Source organism: Leptopilina boulardi, unplaced genomic scaffold, assembly GCF_019393585.1.
Source record: "Leptopilina boulardi isolate dan_hultmark-lab unplaced genomic scaffold, ZJU_Lbou_2.1 LbouV2_364, whole genome shotgun sequence".
NCBI lineage: Eukaryota > Metazoa > Arthropoda > Insecta > Hymenoptera > Figitidae > Leptopilina > Leptopilina boulardi.
Window position 1 is genome coordinate 843,682 of NW_026137934.1, and position 13,586 is coordinate 857,267.

Sequence of the window (13,586 nt, forward strand, 5' to 3'; positions counted from 1 at the left end):
GTAGGTGCGCTTGTTAAATAATAAAAGACGTTATGTACAACCATGAGAAGACGAATAACTCTACATTATTTATCGAAATAAACTTTATTGGGTGAATTTTACCTCTATTATTTTGCTAAATTCCTTTAATAGTGGATTTTTTAATTTATTATTTATTTAATTATTTTTTATATATAGTTTAAAATTGTAGTTTAATTAAAATTTAAGCTGTCTGGAAATAAAAATAAGATGGCAGGCTATGGGTGACTTTGCGGGGTTTCTTTGACAACGAATTACGTAACGGCAACACCACTGTCTCGCACCCGCATAATTCACTTACAACCCTTTACTTTCACATCGTTTCTTATCGTTGACGCGACATTTGCGCACCTGTATCCTCCTTTTTTTCCTTCCCCTCTCCCCTTATATTATATTGTGGTGTACAGTCGCTGGCTAAGTACCGCATGGTGTAAATTATGTTTGGCTTCAATATATATGTATAGTATATAATATATGTAATTTATATCCGTCCAAAACAGTTTATCAAATAATTTACCGTGGTGTTTCAAATTAATTTACACCTGTCAAGGACATTTAATAACATAATTAACCACTTGATTGCTGCGCTTTTAAAATAGAATTTCAATTTTATTATAAGCTATTATAATTTTCATAATATACTGATTACAAAAACGGATGTTTTATTTTAATACACTTTTTAAAGATTTTACGAATTTTTTCCAAAAATCATTCCACATGGGAGATGAAATTATATTTTTTTTTATTCAATTACATATTAATTAGCAATAAATTATATGCTTACTTCGGAGCAATAATGAATTTTATTTTTTCTGTTTCAGGTAAGTTGAGAGATGCTTTTCTATAAACCAAAATTGTTTCAAAAGGTAAGAGAAATAAAATTGCTGAAAAAAAAAAATTAGTGCAGTTTTTGAGAAAAATTCTGAATATACTTTTCTCATATGGGAGAAAAAAAATTTGACATAATAACAAGTTAGCGAATATAAAATAATAAAATAGCGTTCAACTGGACACAGGGAGGTCATTAAAAAAGATGAATTTCCAAGTGAACGAGCACAAGTTTAATTTAGACAAGGTAGGTGTCTATACATGCTTGCTATCTTGCAAACTCGTTGAAAATGTCAAACGCGTTGACTCCTCGTCTGTGCGTATAACAGGATTGCCGTCACTTCGACTCTAGGGATGAGTGAGCAGGCAACTGTCCAGACTGCCCTAGGGTACTTGTTACTAACGGTAATCCAATTTCTCATAAAGTTACAAATAAAATAATGACATGGTTGAAGAATTTTTTTTTTTTTTTTTTGTTAACTTCACCGAAAATATATTAATAATAATTTGTAACATTTCAAATTATTCTGTTTTTATTGAAAGTGATTTTTACTACTGAACCTATGATTCTATAATTACAAGAAAAAAAAAAATTTCATCTGACTAGAACGTTCTTCTTCTACTTTTACTAAAATTCAAGAATTTTTCTTGTCTGCCCAGAACTATCTTTTACTACTGATTCTCAAATTCCAAAAAGGAATTTGAAAAATGACTGATTGCAATTGACTCGTACTACTGATAATATTTTAACATGATGATTCAAAATTCTTGTCTGACTAAAACTTATTTTTACTACTATTAATAAAATTACTAGAATTTGGACCTCAGCTTGACGGTAATTAAGTTGTACTACTGAAATTAAAAATTTAAAAATTGGAAATGTTCTGTCTGACAGAAAATGACTTGTACTACTGACACTATAATTATTGAAATTCTACAAATTTTTGTCTGACTAGGACATTCCTTTTCCACTGTTACTAAAATTCAGGAATTTTTTCGTCAGGTCGGAACTAGCTATTACTAATGATTTTCAAATTTCAAAAATGTTTGATTGCAATTGAGTTGTACTACTAATAATATTTTAACATCAATATTTCAAATTCTTGTCTGACTAAAACTTATTTTTACTACTAATAATAAAATTACTAGAATTTAGACCCTAGTCTGACTTTGATTGAGTTTTACTACTGAAATTAAAAATTAAAAAATTGGAAATGTTATGTCTGAATACAATTGACTTGTACTACTAATACTATTTTCAAATTTTTGTCTGACTGAAATTGATTTTTACTATTGATCCTAAATTTATATAAATATACATAAAGTTACGATAATTCGTAAAAAAAAATTGTCTGTCTATGACTGACTTTCACTACTGAAACTAAAATTTCAAGTACAATTTATTCTATTTCTAATAATTTTCCAAATATTTGAAAACATATTTTAAAATTTTATACGAAGAGAAGCAGTAAAAATTATATTAAAAATAAATAATATATTATATTATACAAATTAAAACAATAATGAAAAAATAAATGAAAATTTATTTCATCAGAGGTGGGATAATAATTTTTTAACAGATTATACCATAGTGAAGTAGATAATCTCACGTTTATCATTTGTGCAAAGTACTTTCGGGTACTGCACGAATAATAATAATAATTATTGTTCGGTGGAGAGGTGTGTTTTTAATATATAAATCATGGTTAACTCTCAACTATATGAAAATTGCAATTAAAAGCAGCTGTGTTTCACATTTATATATTCGCTCTCGTTGTGCCTGGGTGTGAACTCCACGACTCGTTGCACGAATTCGATGAGATTTTTCTCTCCCACGATCCATTTTCTCGTTCGATCTCTATGATCTCAATATAAAGGCGTTTTCACCTGGTAATAACTTGTCAGCCACAACAGCCTCTTGTTTTGATAAACGACAGTCAATCTAAAATCGTTTCACACTCTTTCATCAGATTTCAACAAAAAAAAATTTACCTTTCTCAAATATTTTAAAATTTCATTTTTTTTTTCAAAAGAGTATTTTAAATAAATTCTTATCACAATAATTTTTTTTTTGTTAATTTATAAAAATGTTAACTTTTAATTAAAATTTTCAAATTCGGTAGGAAAAATTTACTAATTTTTAGAGAATGGGAAAACTATTGAAGATATAAATTATTTTGTTCAAAAAATACATGTTAGGAGATAATGCTTGAGACTTATTTTTAAAGGAGATAAAAAATGTCTGTAGACCAAGTTAGACTCTGAAGTTACTGCCATTGAAAAATTTATATCCGAAAACTATCTTTCAATAAATCTTCTTCTTCTTCTTCTTCTTCTTTTTTTCTTCTTATTTCCTTTTTGGTGAGCGATTCTCGTTTTTCCGTCTGCAAGTTTTCTCTTCATTCTTTTTTTTTCTTCTTCTTCTTCTCCCCTCAAGATCTTTGGTTTTCTTAAGCCACATAAAATGGACTTTCCATCGAATTACATGTTCACTCGCCCCACTGGACTGCATGCCATGAAAAAGAAAGTGTGGTGGTATTTTCTTTCATTTCTTTTCGTTTCAAATTTTTTTTTTATTTTCTCTTGTTTTTTTTTTTTTTTGATGCCGAAACGTGAACCGAACGCGTGTCCCGTGGAAAGGTTTGAAATTTCAACTCACGTAGTGACCTGCCGCGAAAATAAATTCGGCCTGACGAACAGACGGAAGGAGAAAGAGAGAGAGAGAGAGAGAGAGAGAGGGAGGAGTGCCATGGCATAGCGTTTCGGTCCACTCGTGCAGCCAATTCTCGATGGATGTTCCTCGCTTTCATGAATCGAAACCTTCTAAACTGACTTTTTCTCTCTTTCACTCTCTCGTCACTAGAATTAATGTCGCTGAATTTCATGAGAAGGGAAAATGAAATGAACCCCAAGGTGTCAAGTATCTGAGGTTTTTTTTTCTTAGCACAGGTTGCTAGGGATTTTTTTTCCTTAGTAACAGTTGCTAAGGATTTTTTGCTTTAGCATCGGTTGATAAGAATTTTATTTCCTTAGCAACGGTTGCTAGGGATTTTATTTCCTTAGCATCGGTTGCTAAGGATTTTTTTTCCTTAGCGACAGTTGTTAGGGATTTTTTTCTTTAGCAACGGTTGTTAAGGATTTCTTGTCTTAGAAATGGTTGCTAAGGATTTCTTGCCTTAAAAACGGTGAATTGAAAATCATTTTTTTTACTTCAAACTATGACAGAAAAATAATTTTTATTGAAATTTTATTTTTCATCTACAATTATTGTTATGTAATGAATATTCTTATAATTTCGACATTCTTTTGGCTTTAAGAAAAAGATGAATTTTTTCTTTATTTTATTTATTTTTTTTTTGCTGTTGTACATCTCTTCTTCTCGTGAACCCTTTTATAAAACTCTACGAGTTTAACCGCTTCACTACTACCACCACCACCTCCACCAGCGGCATTTAGCGGTGACCGTGTGCTGTGCTGCGAAATTGCGGTAATTTCGTTAGCTGCACAAGCGATGTAATGAAATAAAAGAGCCACCCGAGAATGTATAAGCTGCAATAGAAACGTTTTAATAGCCTGCTGCCGGAAGAAGGTCAGTTTTTTTTCATTTTTTTTTTTTAATGCACCTCCTCTTTTGCACTAAAAGCTCATCTTGAATCGACTCTTTTCTCTCTCAACGTTTCTGCATGCTCATGAGATTTCAGCCTCTACCCAAGGCCTGCGTCTTTCTTTTTTTTTTTGGAACTTTTTCCCTCATCCTTTAATTGAAACCAAATTAGAAGCTCATTATCTTTTCCACAAACCTTCTTAATTTCTTCTCTCAAGCCTCATTAAAATGTGCTGAAGGTGCAAAAAACTTGACATGCAATCAAGTAATTTTTCAATTCTGATACTTCGAATTTTGATTATCAGCGAGAATATATATATATATATATATATATAAAGTTGGTGAAGAAAAGTGAACAAAGAAAGAGAGAAAAATGGTGAATGTAAAAAGGAAAATATTTCAGGAAAACTGAATTTTAAAAAGCGTTTATGACTTTTATGAAGAAGGAGGCAATAATAGATATGCTTTATGGTAAAGAAACCAGGGTGGGATTGCTTTGGAAAGATACGAGCCATAGGTTTTTAGGTATATATATATACGAAACACAATATCTGTGGGCCTATTTATCATCAACATTTTTCTTTTTTTAGGGGGAGAGAGGTTTGCCTTTTTTATTTCCTAAGCTTAAAGTTCGCTTTGTTCTCCCAAGACTTTAACCAGCGAAAATCCCTCGACGAAATTTTCGCCGAACATTAAGTAGGTACAGTCACACTTATCTTCCGCCTGCAGTGGCATTATTTTTCATTCTTGAGCGGTTGTAATAACTTTCTCACCGTCAACCTTCATTCCCCGCTTGTCCTTGTCTCACTTATATTCTCTCTTCTCAGCAACTCGCTATATATACACACGTCTCTCTGGCTTGCTTAATCTTTAGGAAAAGCGGGCGCGCGCGACGCTTTATAATGCTTTTGCCCTCTGGATAATAAATTAATAAATAAATGAGAACGAGAAAGGACACTTAGCGACCACAAATCCCTAATGCCTCTGTCTCTCGCTCTCTCTCTCTCTCTTTCTCGTGAAATTTCTGCAATTCTTATGGAGCTGAATTTTCCTAAAACTAAGAGAAAAAGAAAAATTATCAAAAAAAGTGCATATTATTCATTTTTATTTTATTTTAAGTAGAATAATATTGTTGACATGTCTGACTAAAACTGGATTTTACTACTGAATCTAATATTCGAAAAGAATGATTGCAATTTTACTACTGATAAAATTACAAGAATTCGTAATAGTTCTGTTTGACTGTAAATTATTTTTACTACTAATTATAAAATTACCAGAATTTGTACCACAGTCTGACAGCAATTTGTTTTTACTACTGAAATTAAAATTTTTAAAATTGAAAATGACTACAATTGACTTGTACTGCTGATACGACTGACTTTACAATTTTTTTTTCCTTTTTTTTCATCGCCAATTTTTTTACAAACTTTTTTTTAAGATTAATATCATCATTAATATTTAAAGAGGTCAAAAAATTAAGGGTGGTACCTTCCTTTAAAAGCAGTTGAAATTAATTTAAAACAATTTGTTTTGTGTGAGAAATTCACTAATAACTTCTAAATCTAAGATTCCAAGATTTGAAAAAAGTAACACGTGTCTGACTAAAGTTAACTTATACTACTGATAATATTCTTTTAAATTCTTTCGTCCTTTGAATATTACCAGATAATACCTAAAAAGTGCAATAATTTAAATATTATTCTATTCTCTCTAAATTTGAATCAGTGAAAAAGTCACTGGTCTCAAATCAGTCGCTAAATTCTAGCTATTTGAATAAGTAACATTTCACTGATTTTCAGTCAAAGTACCCGAGTCAAAATTTAGACTCTCTATATAAGTTCTCTAAAAACCTTCTTTTATCCTCCTTTTATTCTCTCCAACACTTTTATACCCTCTTTTCGATCTCGAATTTGCAAAAGTGGAAATATCTGCTATATTGGAGGCTGAAAGGAGGGTTTAAAGATGACTAGAGAGGCGTAAAAGAGGTTAAAAAAACAAAAAAATAAAATTAAAAAAATGTAAAAATTGGATTTTTTTCTTATGAACATTATTTATTGACCCTATTGAAGATATATTTATTGATCTTTGTCGTAATACTATAAAACTTTTAGGTGGAATAAAACTTGGAAAAATTCAAATTAAGAAAAAATTCCAAGACCTCTTTTCAACCTCTAAACATGCAGATTTGGAAATAATGATTTCAGACTCAAATGAGGCTGAGAAAATCGAGGGTGAAAAGAGGGAAAATTTTCGACTCGGGTAATTGATTCTCCAGTGAAATGTCACTAACTGTCAGTGAAAACAACTGATTCAAATAGTTAGAATTTAGCGACTGATTTGAGACCAGTGACTTTTTCACTGATTCATATACATATTTAGAGAGTTTACAACAAAAAATGTTTTCCCCCTAATAACAGTACAACGTAAAATCATTAACAGATATTGGAAAATAATTTTTAAAAAATGCAATAATGATGATGATGAAAAATGCATATTGATAAATGACAATTAAAATGAAATATTTAAAAGTCGGACTAAAACTCGATAATGAAATTTTTCTCAAGTGTTCATTGAGATTTTAAATACTTAATGATCTCGAGGATGTTGGACTATATATATATAAAGAGTGATTCCTTTAGATGAGAATATAACGCTATTCTAGTCACGCCAAGGTGCAAACGAGAGCGAACGACTCAGGTGATTCTCAAGTTCCAAGATAAGCAAGAAGCACTCTTACTTAGGACGAGTAAGTAAGTGTAGTGTGTGCGGAGAGAGTGCCATCAGACACGAGACAACGTCCGACTCTCTGCCCATAAACGGCTGGCACGTGCTCTCTGTTCTCTTCGTATACTTACATACAAGTATATGTCTCTCACACGAGCCATACCAACGACAAAAACAAAATTACTTTTCAAATCAAACAAAAACAAGAATTTTTCATCAAAGCAGAAAATTACAAACAGAAGGGAGACGAAAACTATTTTTTACTATTACTTTATTACAAAAAAAGAATGTAGTTATATTTAAATATAAATGAAATTTTCATTTTTCGAAAAAAGAAAAAAAAAATGTGGAAATAAATAAAACGATTGTTTGTAAGAAAACAAAAGAGAAAAGGACATTTGGTAATAGTTTTTTGGAGTAGGAACGAGGGTGATACGTCAGGGGAATAAAAGTGGCAGGAAAACTAATTTCCCCGCGACTGGAATAATATTAAAACCGTTTCGCTTTCGAGCGGGAGTCAGCAAAACCTTTTTCGGCGATTCGTTCCTACTGGTATAATTTATACTCTTTCATATTCGCAATGCTCTCTCTCTCTCTCTTTCTCTCTTTTTTTTTTCTTTCTCTCTTTGCAGGGTCGCGCGTAAAGTCACGAGAGACACATAAGGGTCTGCAATCTTAACCTATGTGTTTATATGTGTGTGAGTGTGGGATTCCCTCGCGAATTTATGCTCACATTCTTCAACTTTTACTCATATTACCATACACCTACTTTTCCACTGACATTATGTATCGACTAGTGACTCTTTTTTCTATATATATATAACGACACCCCAGTCGCTTCAATACCCATACTCAATTTTTCATCTTTTACGATCGTTTCCCATCTGAGAAAATATCAGTTTGTTATAAAATAGTGAAAAGAAAAAAAAATTTCCCAAAGATCATTGCTACATTGAGAAAAAAATGTTTTAGTTATTGACAACAAAACAGTTAATTTACGTGCAACCAAATTTTTTTATAACCACACTGAGAAAAATAATAATGTAATAATGGTAATAAAATAATTTGGTAGAGCACTTTTAGTTAAGATTACAAAAATTTAGTTGACATAACAGTAACGAAAGAAGCAATCAATCGAGAAATTTAGTTGGCTGTACCAAAAATTTCGTTCAAGCTTTTGCGTCTGTTAACTGAATAATTTGGTTCTCCAAACCAAACCGTCTGAATGCTCAATTGCGCATGCGCTGTTCTCGTAAACGGATGTCACACGTTAACCATGCTTCGCTCTTCGTGTCGTCCAGTTTTATTCAAGTGTTTTCGGGATTTTTATGTGTTTCAGAAATTGGGTAAAAAAGTGTGTGTAGTGATGCATATCGAACAATATGATCAAGAAATGGATAAATGTGGGAAATATGTTCGTTCTTCATGTGAAAATCGGACCATCTCATTAGAAAATATTTCAAAATATTAATTTTCTTGATTGAAGTGATAGTTCTATCATTTAATTTACTGAGTGAAAAAATTTTATATAGGAAAATGGTCGGTATTAATTACAAAAACCGTAAGAACTCTTGATCTCTAATATTTTCAACTGTCAAATGTCACTGTGTTTTGGTAAAAAGAAAATATGCAAATAAAATCTCGAGCACGTCAATTATGATCACGAGAATTACAACAAAAAATTCTTTATTCTCATATTTTATAACATGGCTGTCGAGAGAATAAAGCTTGTTAAAAGAACGGAAGTTTTTCTCCAGCCTGTATACTTTATGAAAATAATTTACACTCACATTGTTACTAGGATTCTTAGTGTAGTGGTCAGCGTTCTTGATTTGCGTTGCGTAGTCTGAGGGTTCGATCCCCAGCAGTGTTAGGTTTTTCCGCAATAGAAATTAATTTAAGTAGACATAGGGTGGTAGGCAATATAAAGCGAAAAGAATAAAAGAGGATAACAAAAGTGATAAAATTAAGTGAATAATAAAAAATATAAGTGTGAGCCAAAAAATAATTTGGTTGAGAAAAGAAAAAAATTTTTTTCATTTAACTAAATTTTTTGTTTGCTTAAAAACAATAAGTTAGTTGTGCAAAACAAAAAATTTGGTAGACCGAACAAAATGATTCAACGAAAAAATTTAGTAGCCCGAACCAAACGGATTAGTTGCACATATATCAAATAAAAAATTTGGTTTGGAGAACCAAACTTCAGTAGATGATACCAAACAGTTTTCTCAGTGCAAATTTTGGTTATGTTGACACAAAAGTTTAAATTGTCCCAATTAGACTTTATGTGGCACAACCAGAATTTGATGAAAGCAACAAAATTCCATTATTTTTTCTATTTGTTTGTCTTAACCAAATTTTGGTTGTGACAAAAATCTAATTAGAATGACCAAAATTTTGTTGACGCAAGAAAAAATTGGTTGCATGTATTAACACAACGAAAATTTGGTGAACACAACAAAATTCCTTTATTTTTTCTATTTGTTTGTCTCAACTAAATTTTGGGTTCCGACAAAAGTAAAGTTTTATAGAGATAATCAAAATTTTGTTGACGCAAGAAAAAATTGGTTACATGTATTAACACAACCAAAATTTAGTAAACACAAACAAATAGAAAAAAATAAAGGAATTTTGTAGTCTTAACCAACTTTTAATTGTCCCAAATAAAATCTGATAGGCGCATAATCAAAATTTTTTTGTTGCAACAAAAACTTTTAGTTTGGAAAACAAAATATTTTCATGTCAATTAAAATTTTTGTTCTCATCGCAATATAAACTAAATATTAAGTTAGTTGATTATTATTTATAACAATTGTTGATGAATTTATCTTCATTAATAGGCGATTATTAATAGAATTTATCAGAAAATTTTCAACTTTCCAAATTGCTGTTGTGCATAATATTGTTATCATAGAGTATCTATGTGTTTGTAAATATATATATATGAGATAGCATGTTCGGTGTCAAGAGAACTCTGCTCTGAGGGTAACTTGACCTCATACATTGAAAATACAATTATAGAATTCTGAACAGAAATTGTTGTGCATTGCATTAATTATACCACACGGTGAAATAGCATCATTATACATATATATGTAAAATTCAAAACATTTTAATTAAAAATTATTAATGCGATATGTAAACTCTAATATATTTTATATACACATATACATATAATTCAGTTTCCTCTCACACTATAATGAGCTTTTAATGCCATTTTCAAAATAATTTTATTATAATAACAATGTTGAATTGAAAAATTAAAAAAATTATTCTTATTTATATTACAAAATTTATTTAAAAATTGATATTACATTCAATGACATGAAATCATATCTATTTTTATCATATATATTTTCTGGAAAAAAAACAACAACAAATCTGATTGTGCAGGGGGGGGGATGCTGTTAAAATTATTAAACATTAACCTGAATTCACGTGTGCACTTGCGCGCAATCTTTTAAAGTGCACTTTCATTCATTTCGATAAGAGGGATCGTGTCAGAGGTGTATCCCAACAAAAATCGAACTATTAATCATTGGCCAAATCATGTCACGTGTTATTGTTCTTACCTTCCTAGACAGGTAGTTTAGAAACATTTTTTAATTTACCACATGGATGTATTAATTTTCAATATCATAATTGTTTAACAATTGTTTAATTATTGTTTACAATAAGTTTTTCGATTTTATTATAAAAATAAAAACGTTTCTAGATGAAGTCTATGTAATTTATTATAATGTATTAGACATTCTAATAATATAATATATTGTAATGTTATAATATTTATTTTATAACCAAATATTTATTTACACTGATAAAACATTTTTTTTTGCATCCAAGTAGGTTAATTCAACTGTTTGCGAAATTTTGTTTTTTCCCCAAAAGTAACATAAATTATCATCAAGGAAAAAGACAATAAATAATATTTTGATTATTTGTAAATGCAAATGAAAATTCAAATTACTGCATTTTTTTTTGTAATCTTAGTCAATTGATTATTTAAATCAAATATTTTTTTTAGTGAATAATGGAGAAAATTGAGTTTGCTATTATATGGATAGCTAATTTTTAGTTATGTTAGCTCATTATTAACTGTAGCAGCAAATACAATCAGAGAAAAGTTTTCTTTGAACTAAATATATCAGTTTATTGTATTAACACAATTTTTTGGTTAATTCAAACAACACACTAAAAAAGAAATCTTGATTTCAGCCTATTTTTGAGGCTGAATTTAAGGTGTAAACGGAATCAGACCAATTAAAAAAGGACAGACTTATGCAAAATATATGGGCTTAATTTAAGGTGTAAACGGTTTAAGACTTTGTTTTTACTGTGAAAATTTATTTGATTCAAAAAAATATAATTATATTTGATTGAATTAAATAAACATTTGATTGATGATTCAAACAAAAGTTCGGTTAACTGTATAGCAATGCATTGACTCCCCGAGTCGAAATTTTTCCCTCTTTTCACCCTCGATTTTCTCAGCCTCATTTCAGTCTGAAATCATTATTTCCAAATCTGCATGTTTAGAGGTTGAAAAGAGGTCTTGGAATTTTTTCTTAATTTGAATTTTTCCAAGTTTTATTCCACCTAAAAGTTTTATAGTATTACGACAAAGACAAAAATCCAGTTTTTACATTTTTTTAATTTTATTTTTTCGTTTTTTTTTTTTTTTTTGTTTTTTTAACCTCTTTTACGCCTCTCTAGTCATCTTTAAACCCTCCTTTCAGCCTCCAATATAGCAGTTTTAGTAATTTTTTACTAGTTAGTAAAATTTAACGCATTAATAGTTTTAGTAATTTTTTACTATCGCGTTAGTAAAATGTAACTAATTCTAAAGCAAAATGTGAGTCACTAATTCCAATTAGTTAAGAATTTTACGAAATTTTTAGAGAGTATTTTTTGTTTCTTTGTGTATTATAGCTGTGAAAACCAATTAGTATGTGTATCAGCTATTAAAAATTGTTGTCTCTATATTGTAGAATTTAGCTAAAGTAGCTAAATGTTAGTTAAGTTACTCTAAATTGGAATTAGTAAAAATTTTAAATGAATTAGTAACTCACTTTTTGCTTTTGAATTAGTTTTACTAATTCGATGGTCAAAAATTGTTTTCGCTATTAAGTTTTACTAATTCAAAAGAAAAAAGTGAGTCACTAATTCAAATTAGTTCAAATTTTGACTAATTCTTTAGAGAGTAGCTGACTTTTTTTCTCCGTGCACACAAAACAAATTTTGTTCGACTATAAATAAATTTATTTAATTTTGCTTAATCCAACTTGCCATTCTTAAGTGAACCTAATTAGGGATAAAATTTCGAGAATATATTTACTTGGAAGACCCTTAACTATTAAAGTTTTCAACAATTCATTTCTCTTTCTCTGTCTAAATAAGAGAGAGAGAGAGAGAGAGAGAAAGAGAGAATTAATAGGCGGTTTTGTAAACTGAGATTTGAGTGGACTTGTTTATTAGCAATCGTGAGAAATGTGGGTATTTAGTAGAACAAAGTCTGACAGCAAAATACCTACTTGTGAACGGTTCTTACAAGAGAAAAGGGGGTTAAACACATGTACGTAAACATGAAGGGGTTGCCCAAAGACAATGAGATGGAGTTGCTGAGTGCAATTTTGAATTGAGGTCACTGGTTTTCATCAGCGGGTAGACGTCGGATTGGTTTATATATGCGCGAATGCCTCAGTTAATCCATTGCTTTGTGCGTGTAACGGCTTCTCTCTTCAAATTCTCCTCAAAAGCTTTATATATGTATATATGTATCTACACAGCGATATAATCAATTAATCAGAGCCACTAATACTCTCACTAATCCCAAAATCTTTTCATCGCCTTAATTAATCAACAGTTCTAATCGTGTATTCTCTCTATTTTGTACGAAAATTTGCATTTTAAGACTTATTTATTTCGTGATTTAATTATAAAATAAAATTTACTAAATATTATTTATATACCCACAACTAGAAAAAAGATTTCATTAATACAAAGAAATCAATTTCTTTGATTTTTCTTTGATACAAAGAAAATTTATTTGTTTCAAACAAATTGTCTTTCATTCAAAAAAAAAAAAATTATCTTCGTTTCAAAGAAATTTTTTATTTAATTCTAATAAATTGTTTATTTGTCCCTATATCAATATCACATAAAAAACGCTGGTTAAAATTTATTGCAGTTAATTTTTATACCGATTTTGGGGTACTTTTTTTCGTGTGAATGTTAAAATTTATTTGCTTTAATGCACAAATTTCTTTGAAACTAAGAAGCTTTTTTTGTTGCAAAGAAAATTTTTAATGAAAAAAACAACTCAAAGAAATTGGTTTCTTTAAATCTAAGAAATCTTTTCTCTGAATGCATTATATTGATAAGAGTTTATTTTTTATGCATTTTGTGTACA

General features: G+C 29.7%; 1 protein-coding gene across 1 annotated transcript in view; it reads left to right on the plus strand.

The window, feature by feature from the left end:
- LOC127286894 (protein rhomboid) overlaps positions 1-13,586 on the plus strand; it is a 285,703-nt gene that overhangs the window by 111,243 nt on the left and 160,874 nt on the right. The window lies entirely within an intron of this gene.